General features: G+C 36.6%; 1 long non-coding RNA gene and 2 pseudogenes across 1 annotated transcript; 1 reads left to right on the top strand and 2 right to left on the bottom strand.

The window, feature by feature from the left end:
* Nucleotides 1-278: 278 nt before the first annotated feature.
* On the bottom strand, nucleotides 279-8,777 carry LOC149187992 (N(6)-adenosine-methyltransferase MT-A70-like pseudogene; annotated as a pseudogene).
* A 2,361-nt stretch (nucleotides 8,778-11,138) lies between these two features.
* On the bottom strand, nucleotides 11,139-13,478 carry LOC149187991 (N(6)-adenosine-methyltransferase MT-A70-like pseudogene; annotated as a pseudogene).
* A 2,961-nt stretch (nucleotides 13,479-16,439) lies between these two features.
* Nucleotides 16,440-17,049, top strand: LOC149187990 (uncharacterized). The gene is made up of 3 exons (XR_016256223.1): nucleotides 16,440-16,520; nucleotides 16,619-16,653; nucleotides 16,755-17,049. It is a non-coding gene; the product is annotated as an uncharacterized LOC149187990 (long non-coding RNA).
* Nucleotides 17,050-21,153: the final 4,104 nt, after the last annotated feature.

Raw genomic sequence — 21,153 nt, 5'->3', positions numbered from 1 at the left:
AAGATCATTGATGTAAGTGCTCCTATCATGTTGCTGATAATTGTGCCATCAAGATTATGAATCACATCTCCTTTCTCATCTTTTAGCACTTTTGCTTCCATTGTTTCTATGAGTTTTGGAGATGAATCTATCTCCCACCACCTGAGGAGTGTCACTGTAAAACACTGAATAATTGTCCTGCAATCATCAATTTCAGATTTCTCTCGACAACAAGTACACCGTTTCTGAACATGTTCAGCTCCTTCTGCAGATTCTATTCAACACAAAAAGTAAGGTTTTCAAGTTATCGTTTCAGCGTATTTAGCCACAAACTTCTTCTCTGATGTTTAATTTCTGATCCTGTCAAAGGCATGTGTTCTGGTGTAACCTTGGGTTCCATTCCGCTAAAACAGCTGTTTGCTTGTGCAGTTGCCTCTCCATCAGACACAACAGCAGGTCTCGTAGGACAAGGAGGTTGCACCTCCACATCTGGATAGGCAGCTTTGAACCTTGCTGTCAATCCTTCAACAACTAATCTCACCCCATTTAATTGGTTACCAAGTGACATCCACCCTGCATGAATGTTATGCATCCGCGCAAACAGTTCAAGTTTTCGGGTACGAGGACATCTGTGTCAATGTTACGGTTCACTTCTGGGTCACCCTTAATACCAACAAGACAATGCTCTTTACTGTGATTCAACTAGTGGCCTGTTCTCCCTATTCTAATAATTCGCTGAAGCTGATTAGTATTCACTTAGATAAGCTCTTAAATACGTCGATAACACCATAGTTCCAGACATTCTCGTCCAAGTTCCATTGCACGTCCAGTGACCCAAAGGACAATGAGGCCATCAGTCTGCAGAGTCGGCACATTCAAATTCCTCATCTCATCATCAGCCATTGTTCCATATGGCAATTCCATGTGAATATCCCAGGGCGGGTCTGCCATAATAACACCAAACTGACCCAATATATCCATTCCAAAATTGCGTATATCACAATTGATCGATTGTGGCTCCCCAAGCTCAATTTCTGAGCAATATTCTGCACGTAAAGGTTTTGGTGGTGGAAGGCCAACCATCCCTGGCATAGGTAGATCAGGAATTGGATCCAGCTCATAGTGCACATATTTGCATATCTTCATATGCCGGCAATTGTCCAGAAAAGAACAATCACCCAGGCTAATATCAGTATGTAAAGCAATTATTCGCTTGAAGCGAACCTTCTCACATGCAATATAGGAGCATCTTTGACGGCGGCAATCTTCTTTTGTTAAAGCTTTACAGTACTCTTTCAACTAGGTACCTCATTTTGTTTTAAACTTTGCAGCAAGAGCAGTTTCTCTTGCAGTAGGACGGTGAATTAGATCATAAAGTTCTTCACTTGTCTTGGATTTCTGCAACTCGCTAAATGATTTTTTCTTAAGCAATGCTTCAATATCTTTCATGTCATCTTCCTCTGTCCTTGGTTTGGAAGATATGGGAGGTGGAACTAGACTAGGAGATGGTCCTATTGGCGGCCTTTGCATAGCAGGATGACCATTAAATCCCATCCCCTGTCCAGGAACACCACCAGGTCCAGGCATTCCCATAAAACCTATGGGTCTATGGACAGCTCTCGGACCCATCATTTGTGGAGGTTTGCTTCCTGGAAACATTGGAGGTCCTGCCAATGGCATTGTTGGGTATTTTTAAATGGACAAATACCAAAACCAAAATAAAATTCCACACAGAGACAATGCTCTGTTTACTCTGTCCAGAATCTTATGCAGAGAACCTCTTAAAATTTAACTCAGAAGACAGCATTACACAGTCACAAAGCATTTCTATTAATTAAAAAAAAACTGATACATATTTCACCCTCTGTGCAAAGAGGGAATTACAAAAAAAAACTACTCTGCTTCTCTCACAGATTTTCCACTGCTGTGGATATTACATAAAACAGTTTTTCAAAACATTCCTATGTTTTTCATTTGCAGATAAACATTACAGCACTGCTGTGCCTCCAAAAGAAAATGCACCCACTCGTGCGTAGCCTCTCCACTCACAACATAAAAAAACTTTCACACACGGGCACGACACAATGTTTTATATAAAACATACATACAAAAAAAAACTCTAAACTACCACACGTAGTCTATTTACTACATCATAAAAAATATATAATATGCCCATGACTATATTAAAGGCATTTGACGTATGCCCATAACATATTAAAAGCCTTACCAAAAAAAACTACGAACAAACATTAAATTCATTAACTCCACTACGGCGGTCAACGAAAAAGTCATTCACTCCACGTAAAAATTGATTTGACCCAGGCCCGTATGCAGCTTCGGAGATCGACGGCTGAAAACACGCAAGGAGATCGGATGGCTGGAGTGGATATCGGAAGACAGTTTAATGCTGGGCTTTACCTCCCGATATGTCAGAGTCGCTTACGTCAGGCGAGAGCCACGTGCCTGCACCAAAACGCATCGGAGGCCAATATACGGAAACTGCTTTTCGTTTGATAGCGGTGCGATATCCCTTGGCGGTTTTATGGTTTCGTTCGGTGGTTTTGGGCTGCGTACGTAGGCAGCGTTGAAATTACGATTTCAACACTCCCCTTTAATTTCAACAGCTGGGCATTCGGTCATACCGAGACACTTCCTCAAAAATTCAAAGCTTTTCTGATCAAGTGGCTTTGTCAAGATGTCCGCAACCTGTTCTTGAGTCCTGCAATGTTCCAAGACAATTTCTCCATTGTTCACCAATTCTCTGATGTAGTGAAACCTTGTATCAATGTGTTTCGTTCTCTTATGAAACACTGAATTCTTTGACAATGCAATAGCTGAGCTATTGTCACAAAAGATCGCTGTCGCTTTTGCCTGCTCTTGGCCTAAGCTTCTCAACATTCTTCTCATCCACACTGCTTGACACGCTGCTGCTGTAGCTGCCACATATTCAGCCTCTGCTGTAGACAATGCTACAATGGACTGCTTCTTAGAAGCCCATGAGATGGCGCCTGAACCCATATTAAAAACATAACCGGAAGTACTCTTCCGATCATCTACACTTCCAGCCCAATCGCTATCTGTGTATCCAACCAAATCTGAATGTTCTGACGCATGATATAAAATTCCAAACATTTTAGTGCCTTTGACATACCTCAAAATTCTCTTTGCTGCCTGCCAATGTGCCTCCTTTGGCCTCTCCATAAACCTCGAAATCAAACTAACAGCATACATTAAATCAGGCCTAGTTGCTGTTAAATACATAAGGCTGCCCACAATGCTTTTATACAAGCTAGGATCAAAATCCTTGCTGCTGTCCTCTCTGCTGAGTTTTAATCCCATCACTGTGGGAGTGATTGCTGCCTTGCATTCTTCCATCTTAAATCTGCCCAAAACTTGATTTACATATCTTGCTTGAGATATAAAAATTCCTTTTTCATTTTGATCTACTTCTATGCCTAAGAAGTATCTCAACAAACCCATGTCAGTCATTTCAAATTCATCCTTCATGACTGATTTAAAATTCTCAATAAGATAAATATCATTTCCAGTGAAAATAACATCATCTACATACAAGACAACAATTAAAATTTTACCATCCTTTTCCTTGATGTAGACTGTGGGTTCTCCTTCACACTTGTCGAATTCATTATCCAATAGATATGAATATATCCTGCTGTACCATGCTCTTGGCGCTTGCTTCAGCCCATAAAGAGCTTTCTTCAATTTGCACACTTTGTGCTCTTCACCTTTCTTCTCATATTCGAGAGGCTGTTCCACATAGACCTCTTCCATTAACACTCCATTTAGGAATGCTGATTTCACATCCATTTGGTAGACTTTCCATTTGTTTTGTGCTGCTATGGACAGCACTGCTCTCACGGTTTCCATTCTTGCAACCGGTACGAAAGTCTCCTCATAATCTCTCCCATACTGCTGCTTGTAGCCTTTGACAACCAACCTTGCTTTATGCCTTTCTATCTTGCCTTCAGCATTGCTCTTGGTCTTATAGACCCATTTCACACCAATGACTTCTTTGCTTTTGGTAACTCAACCAAATCCCATGTTTTGTTTCTCTCTATGGCATTCATCTCCTCATCCATAGCTTCTATCCATTTCCTATCTTTAATTGCTTCTTCGAAATGAATAGGATCATCAACATGACAATACAAGGCAAATAAGGAATTCATTCCTTCATCATAAATATCACTTAGATTTCTAAATTTCTTACCTCTTTCACTTGGTGTGCAAGTGCTTGAAGATGCACTTGAATTTCCTCCTTGTGGTGTGCTTGGAGAAGCACTCTCATTGATCCTCAATGGTGTACCTTGCTGTCCTTGTGTTGTCCTCAATGGTGTCCCTTGCTGTCCTTGTGTTGGCGCTGCTGTTTGGGGATGTATTTCAGCCACCTCCTCATCATCTTCATCATGAGACAAACAGTTTTTGACATTCACTGTTTTCTCTATGCTTCCATCCCAAGCTTCCTCTTCAATGAATTGAACATCCCTGCTGACAAAGAACTTCTTGGTAGATGGAATGTACAGCCTGTAGGCTTTGGATTCATCACTGTATCCAATGAAGATGCATTTCTCCCCTTTGCTGTCCAACTTCCTCCTTAGCTGATCTGGTATGTGTGCATAGGCCACACACCCAAAAACTCTCATGTGGGTGACTCCTTGCTTTCTCCCACTCCATGCCTCTTCTGGCACCTTGTTCATGACTGCTTTTGTAGGACACTTGTTCAATATATAAACTGCACAATGTACAGCTTCAGCCCAATACTCATTTGGCAAATGCTTTGCCTTCAGCATGCTCCTCGCCATATCCATGATGGTTATGTTCTTCCTTTCAGCAACTCCATTTTGCTGTGGGGTGTACCGAGTTGTAAACTGTTTATGAATTCCATTTTCTCTACAAAATCTTAGGAATTCCTTGGAGATATACTCACCTCCTCTATCAGTTCTCAATACTTTTATGTGCAGCCCACTTTGGTTCTCCACAAGTGCTTTGAAATTTTGGAATTTCTCAAAGACTTCACTTTTGTTCTTGAGGAAATATATCCAAGTCTTTCTTGTAAAATCATCAATGAATGTCAAGAAATATAGGCTGCCTGCTAATGATGGAGCTTGCATTGGTCCACACAAATCTGAGTGGATAATCTCTAAGGGTGTCTTTGCCCTTATGCTTTTCCCTGATGGAAAACTTTCTCTGTGTTGTTTTCCCAAAATGCAGCCTTCACATAGGCTGTCCGGTTTCTCTATCAATGGTAATCCCTTTACCATTCCTTTTCTGCTCAATAAGTTTAGACCTCCAAAATTTAGATGCCCGAATCTCAAGTGCCATAACCAGTTCTCATCCTTTGGCACGCTTTGGAAGGCCTCTTGGGTGACTGCTGCCATTTCCCTTTTGTTCTTCATGTCTGCCCTGATCCGGAGAGGGAACATCCTGTTCCTTGTCATCTTCACTTCAGCAATGCATCTTTTGCTGGGTGGTATGTCCATGATGGTGCACACATCATTTTCAAAGTAAACATTGTAACCCTTTTGGATAAGCTGTCCAACACTCAATAGGTTACATCTCATTCCGGGGACATAGTAGACATCTGCTATGGTTTTCCCTTCTCCTTTCTTTGTAAATATTTTTACCTCCCCTTTTCCCATAACAGACACTTTACTATCAGTTCCTAGTGTGACCTCTGATTTCAAATTCTGATTTAAGGCTGAAAAGAGGGCTATATTCCCTGTCATATGGTTGCTGCAACCTGAGTCTAAAAACCATATGTCCTCACTATGTGTTTCAGCCATGTTACAAGCTAACAGGACATTTTCTTGACTGTTGTTTTCTCTTGTAACATTTGCATTTTGTCTGTTGTTCATATCATGTTGTTTCTTTCTACAATCACTAGCATAATGTCCATACTTTTTGCAATAATAGCATTGAACATTAGATTTATCATACCTTTGTCCTTGAGCCTGATACTGATCTCTTTGTTGGCTGCTGCCTTGACCTTGGTTCTGATTTGGATTGCTGCCTCTTCCTTGTGCATTTGATGGGCTGTTCCTTCCACCTCTGTTCTGGCTTCTGCCTCTTCCTCTTCGGTTTCCTCTTCCTTGACCTCTTCCTCTTCCAAAGGACATCTGGGTCTTGAAGGCTTGCTCAAGAGATGAGTTTTCATTCCTACTCAACCTCTGCTCATGTGTTATCAGTGATGCATGTAGCTCATCAACTGAATAGTTTGAGAGATCCTTTGTCTCTTCAATGGTGGTGACTATGGCATCAAACCTTGAGGGTAAGACCCTCAATATTTTCTCCACTATTCTTCTATCTTCAATTGTTTCTCCATGAGTTCTTATTTGTGTGATTACACCAATCACATGAGTGAAGAATGATTCAATGTTGTCTCACTCTTTCATGTTCAAGTTTTCAAAATCCTTTCGCAGCAATTGTAGCTTTGCTGTCTTCACTCTCTCCATGCCTTGATAGGCTGTCTTCAGGGTTTGCCATGCTTCATTTGATGTTTTAGCTGCTGCTATCCTTGGAAATATACTCTGATCTACTGCTAGATGCAACAATAAAATGGCCTTTGCATCCTTCCTCCTATTGCTCTTCAGCTGATCTCTCTCTCCCTGAGTTAGTGCATTGAACTCATTTTCATCTGCTACTTCTTCAAAACCTTCTTCAACTATTTCCCATAAATCTTGAGAGGCAAACAGGGCTCTCATAGTTATTGACCAGTAGTCATAGTTCTTCCCATTAAACTGTGGGAGCTGGGTGTTAAACAAACCCATACCAGTGCTTGTGCTGGCCATTCCTTGACTGTGTATTTAAAACAAATCACTGCTTCTTCAGCAACACAAAAAAAACCTTGACAAATACCTGAATCCTTTGTTGTCTGAGTCTTTTGTCTGCCTGAGAAGTTTTGCTGCAGCAACAACCTTCTCCCTTCAGCTTCTTTAACTTCTTTAAAGAGCCTGGTCCTGCTTTGATACCACTGTTGGGTATTTTTAAATGGACAAATACCAAAACCAAAATAAAATTCCACACAGAGACAATGCTCTGTTTACTCTATCCAGAATCTTATGCAGAGAACCTCTTAAAATTTAACTCAGAAGACAGCATTACACAGTCACAAAGCATTTCTATTAATTAAAAAAAAACTGATACATATTTCACCCTCTGTGCAAAGAGGGAATTACAAAAAAAAACTACTCTGCTTCTCTCACAGATTTTCCACTGCTGTGGATATTACATAAAACAGTTTTTCAAAACATTCCTATGTTTTTCATTTGCAGATAAACATTACAGCACTGCTGTGCCTCCAAAAGAAAATGCACCCACTCGTGCGTAGCCTCTCCACTCACAACATAAAAAAACTTTCACACACGGACACGACACAATGTTTTATATAAAACATACATACAAAAAAAAACTCTAAACTACCACACGTAGTCTATTTACTACATCATAAAAAATATATAATATGCCCATGACTATATTAAAGGCATTTGACGTACATATTAAAAGCCTTACCAAAAAAACTACGAACAAACATTAAATTCATTAACTCCACTACGGCGGTCAACGAAAAAGTCATTCACTCGGCGTAAAAATTGATTTGACCCAGGCCCGTATGCAGCTTCGGAGATCGACGGCTGACAACACGCAAGGAGATCGGACGACTGAAGTGGATATCGGAAGACAGTTTAATGCTGGGCTTTACCTCCCGATATGTGAGAGTCGCTTAGGTCAGGCGAGAGCCACGTGCCTGCACCAAAACGCATCGGAGGCCAATATACGGAAACTGCTTTTCGTTTGATAGCGGTGCGATATCCCTTAGCGGTTTTATGGTTTCGTTCGGTGGTTTTGGGCTGCGTAAGTAGGCAGCGTTGAAATTACGATTTCAACAGGCATGCGATGAACACCTTGCGGATGAGGTCCACTGGATCCAGCCCACATATCTGGCCTCGGAATGCCGGAGTTCATACCAGCTGGGGCTCTACTTAAATCCTTTCCACCAGCAGTTCCCATTACTGGAACAACAGCCATTCCATTTAAATTATCTGTATTTTAAGTATTTAGTTGCTGTGCTGTTTCAGGAAGCACCTTTGCCAATCGGGTTCTGTCAATATTTAGTACCATTATCCTATTTTTACCACTCACTGCAAATTCTTCCAAGTCTACACCTGCATTTTCATCTGCAAATGCTTTCAACGCCATTTCTACAGCTGCAATAGCCCCCACTTCTCCCCCAAGTTCAACGAGAGTGTTCTTATCTGCAGGTGTGCAGTAACCATTTTCCAATTTCCTAAGAATCGCAGCAGAATCAAAGGGCGGAAAACGCGTGCGATCCGGACAGCGATCGAGCAAAACATGAGCAACCATAACTTTGACAGTACCAAGAGCCTTAGGATGAGATCCATTGGCATCATACTCGTGTTTGTCATCCAACCGAAGCAGACGAGACCTAATATCTGCTTCCTCGCTACCATTTACATTGTCCATTCTTGGAACACCATTTCTGTCTTCGGAATTCAAGACGCCACCTGTTGCACCCACACCACTGCATGAACCACCACCATGATGGCGCTTATGTGGCCTTACCGTTCTATTCGGATATGCCCCATTGAATGCAGAAATTACGCTCATAGAAAAGTCCAGAGAGCTCCCAAGGTAGGTGCAACCTTGTCAAGCGTGTATATAAGCTCATCCTGCACAATACGCGTAGCCTTAATGCGATCCACCAACTTCTGCCTTTTCTCCTTGAAGTAGATCAATTCGTCATCTCCCTCAATGTGCATATCTACTTTCCTTTGAATTAGAGACGGGACAGAAATGTACCAAACCAATTTTCCTCTGAATTAGCGACGGGAAAGAAAGGTACCCTATCAATTTTCTTTGAATCAGTTACAGTATAGATTTATTTTAAATACTCATCGAACGATATTTATTTTAAATATAGAATTAATATGATGAATCTATTTTTTTTATGAATAGATTTTTTTTTTTATGAATAGATTTTTCTTTTTTTCTTTTTTTTTCAGATTGATATGAGCAAAATTTCAATTTTGATGATAGAGTGACTATTTATTTTAAATAAGGATTTAATATGATAAAGCCACATATTTTTTAATGAAATGATACTATTTAATTTATTTATTTTTGGGAGCAGAAGTTCAACTTTAATGATAAACTGACATAGTTACACATCATATTGAACTGTAGAATAAACCTATGGGTTCAAACACATCATATCCCAAAACTGCTTGCCAAACTCAAATCATACCAAAAACCAAAAAACATATTAAACTCCTAAAAAAGATATTACAAATTTTAATATACAACCTTGTAATTCTTTTCAAAAAAAATATATATATATATATATATATATATATATATATAAATAAAACATGGTAATTCTTTAAAAAAAAAATAATGAATTTGTATGTCTTAAATTTTAATAATATTAACTTTCCGTAAATCACCGAGTCTTCAAATTTATTAACAATAAATTTAAAACAAATCAGTTCTTAAATTATCCATTACAAAATTGATATAAACTTGACAATATTTAAATAGATTTCCACTGGGGAGTGTGTATAGCTTAATTGAACTGTTAGATGTGAGGGTGGGATCGTGCGATCCCATTTCACAGTTTAATCATAAACACTTTGAAATGAATGTAAATTCATAGTTGTTAAATGTGATTAGTTCAATTTCATTTTCACGTGTTGAGTTGAACTATTAGATGTGATAGTGTAACCTTACTTATCATGTGTTATTGAATTAAGTTGTTATATATAACATTTGCATTTTAGTTAAATTTTATATTAAAATGTAAATTTTATACATTTTGAAATGAATGCGAAATTATAAAAATGTTTAGTCGTTAGATGTTAAATCTAGAATGAAAATTTTCAATCTTCTGGAGGCTATTGAGTTGAAGTTATCACATAAAACATGTTTTTAAGATGCAAATTGAAATTAGTGAAACTCTAAAAGATGTTGCTTCAACCATATATCTAGTGTTTAATTACATTTCATAAAAAACTTCATTCAATAATATTTATATATGTGTTGTATGCTTAGTGACACTCTATACTTTCATATTCCAAAAGCTTATATATGTGTTGTATGCTTAGTGACACTCTATACTTTCATATTCCAAAAGCTTAAAGGATTATTAAATGTGCATCCACGTAACTTCTTCAAAACAATGTCATATTATATGGGTTACTCAAAACTGCTTGGAAAATTCCATCCGCACTGGACATGCCAATTGCCACTATTTTTGGTAACTGAAACTTCAAATTTCAAAATATTATCTTTGCTGGACATCGTACAATTATTTTTTGCACTCCTATCATAAGCATATCCGTACAATAGTTTTATGCTTGCCTGACAAGTTCAACACCCATAGTATTTAGTAAACCTTTATTTGTCAACACCCATAGTATTTAGTAAACCTTTATTTAAACGTGGGATAGACATATTATGAAACTGCAACATATAACAAAAGAAAATCTCTCTCTTGAATTCAGTATATAGGTTAAATAAAAACGTTTCACGACTCGACCCCTGGTTTTGCCTTTACCTCAATGAAATGTGTCCTTTCCCTTAGTGTTTGGCTTTTTAACACAAGATTTTAGGGCAATTTATTTATTTATTCTCGACAGCAGGTGCAAAAATAGATGGAGACTGTTCATAGTTTCTCGGAGCCTCCGGAAACCACCCAAAAGAAACAACACAAGCAGTTTCCGGATATGACAAGGAAGAGTTCAGGAATTTACTGTGGCCGGAGGAATTTCAGAAACTATAGAATAATCCTGTTGGACATAAAAAGCTGAAAAATAATCTAAAAACGCCATAATCCTTTTGGACATACAAAGCTGAAAAATAGTCTAAAAAATCATTTATATAATACGTACTATATATCGAGTAAGTGTTTAACACAGGTTCGTACTAAATTCCAGAAAGTGATTACTACATAAAAATCTTAAAATACATTTTATCATAACCTTTTGCATTTTGGACCTACAGATTTCACTGACAACAAGTACACCATTTCTGAACATGTTCAGCTGCTTCTGTAGATTCTATTCAATATAATTGCCCAGAGACATATTAAAAAGTTCTTGGTCGGATCAACACAAAAAGTAAGGTTTTCAAGTTATCGTTTCAGCGTCTTTAGCCACAAACTTCTCCTCTGATGCATAATTTTCCGATCCTGTGATAGGCATGTGTTCAGGTGTAACCTTGGGTTCCATTCCGCTAAAACGGCTGTTTGCTTGTGCAGTTGACTCTCCATCAGACACAGGAGCAGGTCTCGTAGGAGGGGGCTGCACCTCCACATCTGGATAGGCAGCTTTGAACCTTGCTCTCAATCCTTCATCAAGTAATCTCACCCCATTTAATTGGTTACCAAGTGACATCCACCCTGCATGAATGTTATGCATCCGTGCAAACAGTTCAAGTTTTCGGGTACGAGGACTTATCCTTTCTAGCATCGCATACATTTCATCTGGTTTTCGGCTTGTCGCTCGAACTTCAGAAACAAGGACATCTGTGTCAATGTTACGGTTCACTTCTGGATCACCCTTAATACCAACAAGACAATGTTCTTTACTGTGATTCAACCAGTGGCCTGTTCTCCCTGTTCTAATAATTCGCTGAAGTTGATTAGTCTTCACCCAGATAAGGTCTTCAATGCGACGATAACCCCATAGTTCCAGACATTCTCGTCCAAGTTCCATTGCACGTCCAGTAACCCAAAGGAAAATGAGACCATCAGTCTGCAGAGTTGGCACATTCAAATTCCTCATCTCATCATCAGCCATTGTTTCATATGGCAATTCCATGTGAATATCCCAGGGTGGGTCTGCCATAATAACACCAAACTGACCCAAAATATCCATTCTGAAATTGCGTATATCACAATTGATCCATTGTGGCTCCCCAAGCTCAATTTCTGAGCAATATTCTGCACGTAAAGGTTTTGGTGGTGCAAGGCCAACCATCCCTGGCATTGGTAGATCAGGAATTGGATCCAGCTCATAGTGCACATATTTGCATGTCTTCAAATACCGACAAGTGTCCAGATAAGTACAATCACCCAGGCTAATATCAGTATGAGAAGCAATTATTCGCCTGAAGTGAACCTTCTCACATGCAATATAGGAGCATCTTTGACGTCGGCAATCTTCTTTTGTTAAAGCTTTACAATACTCTTTCAACTGGGTACCTCCTTTTGTTTTAAACTTTGCAGCACGAGCAGTTTCTCTTGCAGTAGGACGATGAATTAGATTATAAAGTTCTTCACTTGTCGTGGATTTCTGCAACTCCTTAAATGATTTTTTCTTAAGCAATGTTTCAATATCTTTGATGTCATCTTCCTCTGTCCTTGGTTTGGAAGATAGAGGAGGTGGAACTAGACCAGGAGATGGTCCTATTGGCGGCCTTTGCATAGCAGGATGACCATTAAATCCCATCCCCTGTCCAGGACCACCACCAGGTCCAGGCATTCCCATAAAACCCGTGGGTCTATCGACAGCTCTCGGGCCCATCATCTGTGGACGTTTGCTTCCTGGAAACTTTGGAGGTCTTGCCATTGGCATGCGATGAACACCTTTCGGATGAGGTCCACTGGATCCAGCCCACATATCTGGCCTCGGAATGCCGGAGTTCATACCAGCTGGGGCTCTACTTAAATCCATTCCACCAGCAGTTCCCATTACTGGAACAGCACCCATTCCATTTAAATTATCTGTATTTTTAGTATTTAGTTGCTGTGCTGTTTCAGGAAGCACCTTTGCCAATCGGGTTCGGTCAATATTCAGTACCATTATCCTATTTTTACCACTCACTGCATATTCTTCCAAGTCTACACCTGCATTTTCATCTGCAAATGCTTTCAACGCCATTTCTACAGCTGCAATAGCTCCGACTTCTCCCCCAAGTTCAACGAGAGTGTTCTTATGTGCAGGTGTGCAGTAACCATTTTCCAATTTCCTAAGAATCGCAGCAGAATCAATGGGCGGAAAACATGTGCGATCCGCACAGCGATCGAGCAAAACATCAGCAACCATAACTTTCACAGTACTAAGAGCGTTGAGATGAGATCCAGTGGCATCATACTCGTGTTTGTCATCCAACCGAAGCAGACGAGACCTAATGTCTGCTTCTTCGCTACCATTTACATAGTCCATTCTTGAAACATCGTTTCTGTCTTCGGAATTCAAGACGCCACCTGTTGCACCCACACCACTGCCTGAACCACCACCATGATGGCGCTTATGTGGCCTTACCGTTGTATTCGGATCTGCTTCATTGAATGCAGAAATTACGCTGATAGAAAGGTCCAGAGAGCTCCCAAAGTTAGGTACAACCTTTTCAACCGTGTATATAAGCTCATCCTGGGCAATACGCGTAGCCTTAATGCGATCCACCAACTTCTGCCTTTTCTCCTTGATGTAGACCAATTCGTCGTCTCCCTCAGTGTGCATATCTACTTTCCTTTGAATTAGCGACGGGAAAGAAAGGTACCAAATCAATTTTCTTTGAATGAGTTACAGTATAGATCTTATCATGTTATATGAGCAGAGATATTATCATGTTATATGAGCTGAGATATCTATTTTAAATAGGCATTTAACGTGATGAACCTACATATTTTTTAAGAATCGATATTATTTAATTTTTTTTTTGATAGATTTGAATAAAATTTCAACTTTGATAATAGACTAATTATTTATTTTAAATATAGATTTAATATGATAAGGTTATATATATTTTTTACAAATTGATATTATTTAATTTATTTATTTTTACACTAATATAAACAATATTTCAATTTTAATGATACTCTGACATAATTACACATCATATTGAGTTATAAAATAAATCTATTGATTCAAACACAACATCATTTGCAATTGCTGGCAGAAGGCAAATCATACCAAAAACCAAAAAAACAAGTTAAACTCCCAAACCCTAGAAAGCATATTAAACATCTCAGCTAAATATATATGATATACAACATTGTAATTCTTTTTAAAAATTACCCAAAAAAATAGAATCTTTATATCTTAAATTTTAATAATATTAAAATTCCGTAAATCACTCACTCTTCAAATTTATTAACAATAAATCTAAAACAAATAAGTTTTTAAATTATCCATTACAAAATTTATATAAACCTGACAATATTTAAATAGATTTCCACTACGGAGTGTGTATAGCTTAATTGAACTGTTAGATATGAGGGTGGCATCGTGCGAACCTATTTTTTAAAAAAAAAAAGTTTCATGATTTATATTAAAAGTATATAAAAATCCAGATATAAGTGAAGGCATAAGGTTTTTAATGCAAATTATACAGAAATTTGATACTATTTGGAATCAGCATTGCATGGATCTCTGAGATAAACAAAAAAAATGAGTGCATGGCACTACAGAATCTTCAAAAGGAAGGAACCATCAAAATCAAGATATTAACAGTCTGAATTTAACCAAAAATGTCTCCAAGGATAAAGACATAAAATGCCAAGACAGAAATTAATCCAAGGAAGGCAGATATCCCAAGATTTTAATCAAAATGAAGTCAAGAGACAGACTGGAATTCTAGAAAATATGATCGTTCCTCCACTTCCAAAAGAACCAGCAAGTGATGATAAAAAGAGAACCTCAAGAGAGAAGTTGCACACTCCACCAGAAAAAGGCATCCTTTGATGGCCATGAATCTGGTAATGACCGACTACCAGCTTGGAAACTTAAACCAGGTGAATAAGATCTACCAGGGGAGCTAGGCTCAAATCTTCTCTTACTGCCTGGATCTGGTCCCGAAGATGAAGACAAAAATGACCCTGAGATGCCAATTTCACGATGTATAAAACTGCGCACCCTTGAAGTTACCTGAACCAGAGCTGCCCGCGCTGCCCTTATGTCGCCCCCATTTCATAGTTTAATCTTAACCACTTTGAAATGAATGTAAATTTATAGTTGTTAAATGTGACTAGTTCAATCTCATTTTGAGGTGTTGAGTTGAATTATTAGATGGGAGAGTGTAACCTTGATTATGCGTTATTGAATTAAGTGGTTATATATAATATTTGTACTTTAGTTACAATTCTATTTTAGAGTGTAAACTTTACATACTTTGAAATAAATGTGAAATTATAAAAATGCTTAGTTGTTAGATGTGAAATCTCATTTTTGAAAGTGAAAATCTTCAATTTTTTTTGGAGGTGATTTAGTTGAAGTTATTACGTAAAACATGTTTCTAAGATACCACTTGAAATTAGTGAAAAATCTAAAGGATGTTGCTTCAACCATATATCTAGGGTTTTATTACTTTCCATAAAAAAACATCGTTCAATAATATTTAGATCTATTAAAAAGTCAAACACTAAGTCATTTTGAGGTGTTGAGTTGAATTATTAGATGTGAGACTGTAACTTTATTTATATTCTTTGGGTGGGACTATTAGCATTCCATCAGGCATTGACCGGGTATTAGTTCTTTGGTTGACCATAAATTTCGAGTGTTTAAACAATTTTAACCAAAGTTTATCGCTGGCCATTTGGCTTCAAAAAAGTTTTAACCAAACTTTAGATTTCACCCTCCTAAGTTTTTTCTTCCCCGTACTTAGACTCTTAAGCTAGATGTTCTAGTTTATAGGTAGGCTGGATGTTCTGGTTTATAGGTATGCTCGGGCATGTTATCCATCTGTCACTATGCACACTGGATGCATGAACACTTGGCTCAGAGTATTTTACCTTCGGTACGGGTGATTACAAACTGTAAGTTCCATTGTGGGTTTGCTCTACACGTATTATTTCCTCATCATTTCTATATTGGTGGGCTGGTCTACTTTATAGTTTCCACATAATGGCTACCTTTGAGAGCGCACGGCGTTGGTCCAAATAACTTCGAAGGCTTAGGTAATATAATAACCTCTGACAGAATTTTCTTGTAAAAATTCCGAGTTTGGCAGGAGTTAACCTTTTCTAAATGTCTCGCTTCCTATTTCTGTATTTCTGTTCAGAACTCCAAGAGGTTTCTGTGTAGCTCCTCAAATTTTCAAGTATAGAAGTACCTTTTTTTTTCTGCTCTCGTATCTCATTTAATAGCTTCAGTTTCTTAAAAACCCTAGGTAATAGTTTGGTAATTCCTTAAATTGAAGGTAAGATAGCTATTCCGTCGTCACAACCGTGTTGGTTAACAGTTTTTCGATTGCTATTATTCTAGGTGCTTCGATTATTAATTTTTTTTTCGCCTATGTTGTCTTTCAGAGTCTTCGCTTGAACAAACTGATGGTGGGAATCGAGGTATGGATTCTTAACCCTACACGCACACAAAAAAATCGCCAAAAAGGAATTTCTATGGTCACTCAACCCTTATTACCCTTATTTCCTATAATCTTACAACTTATTTTTTATTTTATTAAATTTTAATTTAATTTTGTTTACAAACTGTCAAAAACTTGCAACGAGAGTTTTCTTCCTATCTAGAACATAACTGAAAGTCTTATTTCCGCCTCATATGCATAGGGTATAATTTTGTCTCTCCTCTCCCTTGTTGTGCTCAAGTTCATTTGAGGGATTTTCTCTTAAATTTGATTTTAATGTCTCCCTTCCTGTGCATGACAGGATTTTCCCCTGTAATTCCATCAAGGATATCACAGGTAATTTATAACTATATTAAAATCTTTTCTTTTATCCTTGTCTCATCAGATTTATACAATTATCTCGTCTTTTAATTCTTTTCTTTCAATTGTTCTCTCAGGTACTCACTATATACCATATCAAGAGTGAATGATATCAATTTGGCAAGCTATACCGAGGTTCTCTTAACTTAGACGTCTCTTTTTACTCCTCCTTGTAGGGAAACTCAAAGTCAATTTAAGTTTTCTCTCTAAGAGATGCAAATAAGGTTTTGTACGCTAATAAAATTGTTTGGCTCGGTCGTTGACCTCATTCCATGTATGCAGAATTAATAGCTCTATATTTTCAACCTTTTGGTATTACTTGGTTTAGGTTTTCAAGGTTACATATAGCCCTTTCAATCTTGCTCAATCCATTTGTTGTTAGGTAATTTGCAGGTGCAATGTACCTGCAGACCCCGGGAGGGACTACCGCCACCGGCAGTGGCTCCTTGTTAATTAAGTTGTTATATATAATATTTGCATTTTAGTTGCTAAGTCATTTTGAGGTGTTGAGTTGAATTATTAGATGTGAGACTCCAACTTTATTTGATTGTGTTATTAATTAAGTTGTTATGTATAATATTTTCACTTTAGTTACAATTTCATTTCAGAATGTAAACTTTACACACTTTGAAATGAATGTGAAATTATAAAAATGTTTAGTTGTTAGATGTCAAATCTCAACTTTATTTGAAAGTGAAAATCTTCAATTTTTTGGAGGCAATTAGTTGAAGTTATTATATAAAACATGTTTTTAAGATACAACTTGAAATTAGTGAAAAATGTTGCTTCAACCATATATCTAGGGTTTTATTACTTTCCATAAAATACTTCATTCAATAATTAATTATATATATATATATATATATATATATATATATATGGTGTATGCTTAGTGACACTATGATGTACTTATTGTTGTAGGCTATGCTCTCATATTCCAAAAGTCTAAGGGATTATTAAATGTGCATGCACGTAACTTCTTCAAAACGTATATATATATATATATATATATATATATATATATATATATATATATATATATATATATATATATATATATATATATATATATGGTGTATGCTTAGTGACACTATGATGTACTTATTGTTGTAGGCTATGCTCTCATATTCCAAAAGTCTAAGGGATTATTAAATGTGCATGCACGTAACTTCTTCAAAACGATGTCATATTATATGGGTTACTCAAAACTGCGTGGAAAATTCCATCTGTGTTGGACATGCCAATTTCCATTATTTTTGGTAACTGAAACTTCAAATTTCAAAATATTATCCTTGCTCGACATCGTACAATTAATTTTTACACTCCTGTCATAACCATATCCGTACAATAATTTTATGCTTGCCTGACAAGTTCAACACCCATAGTATTTAGTCAACCCTTATTCAAAGGATATGTTTGGATCAATGATAACACTTTACCCTAATCGTTAAATGAAGTTATTGGAAGCCAAAATCAAATAGAGATTCATAACTTCTTGGGCTTTGCTAACTTCTACTAAACATTCGTGTTGGGGTTCTCTTATATTGCCTGGCCCTTATGTTGAGTGACCAAGGGAGTAGCAAAAACAATTTTTTTGTCTGAGTCACAATAGAAGGCATTCAATGATTTGAAACACCGCCTTTGCTCTACACTAGTCCTCCTGCAACAGCGATACGATATTGAGATAGATTCCTTTGACTATGTTATTGGTGTATAAAGCTCGCATAGGAGGTTATTCTCCTCATTGTACATGAACAGTGTTAGGCACTACAATATGTAATGAGTTGATTAGAAGCTAACAGTTATAGATTGCATTAAAATTCAAATTCAAAAATAAAGATTAAGTTAAGAAAACATGAAACAAAAATCTATTTAATCACATTGGCTTGAAATGGAAAGCACACCTACTTGAATTATGAACACTTTGGACTAGCCGTTTACTAAGACTTATCACACAAGCCAAAGTCCTCTACGCAATCATGTTCAAAAATATCGAGTACACACTTGCTTGGAAATGACATTGATCAAGAGGGTTTTAATCCAAGGGATTGATTAATTCACTAGGCCTTCCTTTCTACTGAAGGTAAGTGGACACTCTGGTAGTCTTTTATTCAATATCATATATTTGATATAGTACTAATTGAAAAGATGAGAATATGCTATGACCTTTTCCATATGTGAGAGTGAAAATGGGTGGTCACTCATAATATTCTACTCATCCTCTTAATTAGTATGTTCCCAAACCATTGATCTAATCTAAGGAAAGAAAGGAATGAATACAAGGAACTACGTTGCTTGTTAGCCCAGAGCTAAGTAAAAATGTTGTCTAGATGGTTGTAGCCTTCTTCACCAAGAAAAGTGGTGAATGGCACTTCCAGTACCTTGCTCAACTTTTCCAAATAGATTGCTCTTAAAAAAACCAATTATCTTATGATAAATAAGACTCATAACCACACATAAGTCTATAAAACATAACCAACAATATATTCTAATGATGCAATGTTTGAATGAAATAGTAATATATTAGTGAAAGTGGTTGCTATGATATGCTCGTGACATATAACTATTATATCTAGTGAAATGTAGCTATGATATCCAATGAGCTCACACTTAGAAAAACTGATATAAATAAACCAATTAAAACAACATTAAAATTACTAAAAGGTAAATGATATAACCATTTTTTTTTTTAAACAATGAGTTAAGAACTAGTTTATAAACATGAATATACAACAAACTAGGAAGCTAGTTTATAGATAACTTGGCACATGAGTTTGCAAAATATAATCTAAGCATATGAACAAGAGAAATATGACAATAAACTAAATTAAAAGAAAATATATACCTAAATTATCCATAGCAATGAAATATAATGCACTAGCTTGAGTGATGGTGGCCCCTCTATAACTCAACAAACACACTTAACTTCTACCAGTGATTGAAACTCAAAGGCACTCCATGAATTTATTAAAATAGACTAAAAACATGTCTAAAAACAAATTTTAAGCTGTCAAGTCAAAATTCGAAGTATCAACAATATAAACATGTTTTGGCAAGCAATGTTTGCTTTCCTTTATAGGCAAAAAGATAACCCACTGCCCAAAAATCTTCCTTGCTACTAATTACAACCTATTTTGAAGATAAAATATGATCAATTTGACATTCTTGAGTGCTCAAATCATGGATTGGATCTCAAAAAATTAGATTTGTTATGATTTGCAAACTTGTGTCACATTTTTCCTGTTGGAGTGTCCATATTAACTTGATACTTTGGGGATATTTTGAGTCAAGCGAATGAGAATATCACCATCTTAGGACATCAATAAACAAAACCCATGTTTTAGAATTTACCCAATCCTATTGTGAGTACCATAACGAAGGATGATTTATGAATTCTACTCAAATATGAAAAAATATGTTGTAATGTAATTATTTACATAAAAATTCAAAAATTAAAATTACCATTAAAATACTTTTGGAAATTGATTACATTGGGAAAAAATGAGAAAATGTCCTCATAAATGACTGAGAGAGGTGTTCCTAAGGCCAAACAAGACATAAAATCATAACAAATTTATATCAAAATGGAGGACTGACACATAACATACCTCCAAAAAAGTGGTTGGGATCGTTATTTTAAATGGCTTACTAGTCATTATGGTTTTTCTTTGAAACATTATGATATTTCTTACAAAAACACGTTGTAATGTGGAGAATGGGCTTTGAAACTAAGAGATGATTCTACTAACAAGCCAAAGTTATATTACTATTTGCTCTATTTCAAATTTGTTGCTTTGTCTCTTTTCTAAAAAAACTTTTTCTTTTATTCTCTTTCTTCCTTCCATATATTTGTGTAGGTTTCACAAAATTTGGTCCACTTTCTCTCATTTATTTGATAATTTGGTGATGCTCCTTATTGGGCATCATTCCTTGCTGATGTGAGGCCAAAATTTGGTTTCATATATCTTATTTTTCCTTTACCCACTCATCAAATTTATCCACTTTTGTGTCCTTATCTTCCACTTTTTTCCACTTAGTATGAGTGGTCACATATTACAAGCAATGTGTGTAGACAATATATTTGTATTTGTATATATGTATTGATATGTAAATAGTTGATAGAATGAATGTTGACTTTTTTACAATGAAGGCCTAGGCTTAAATATAGTTTTGGGTGCATTTTCACGAGGTGCCATGATCTTTAATCATGCCCATCTACATAACTAATATTTAATTATAGTTATTTTATTTTTTTATACATAACATTGTCTTCTCTTCAAAATAAATTCTTTGTACCCAAAGCATAGGTAACGAGGAATGTCGTTGACGAAAATATTCTATCTCCTAAGAAACAACTTCTTTCGATAGGCTCTTCCACTTATAATGTACTCTTTAATGACTCGGGATTGTAATTGATTTTCTCTAGTGAAAATGATATCTTTTGGTTATAATACAACCTCTCCCTCATAATCCAAT

This window comes from Pinus tabuliformis, chromosome 3_1, assembly GCF_031772625.1.
Source record: "Pinus tabuliformis cultivar Carrire ecotype Pingquan chromosome 3_1, CPIR1, whole genome shotgun sequence".
Classification (NCBI taxonomy): Eukaryota; Viridiplantae; Streptophyta; class Pinopsida; order Pinales; family Pinaceae; genus Pinus; species Pinus tabuliformis.
This window is presented reverse-complemented; position numbering and strand designations above follow the sequence as displayed.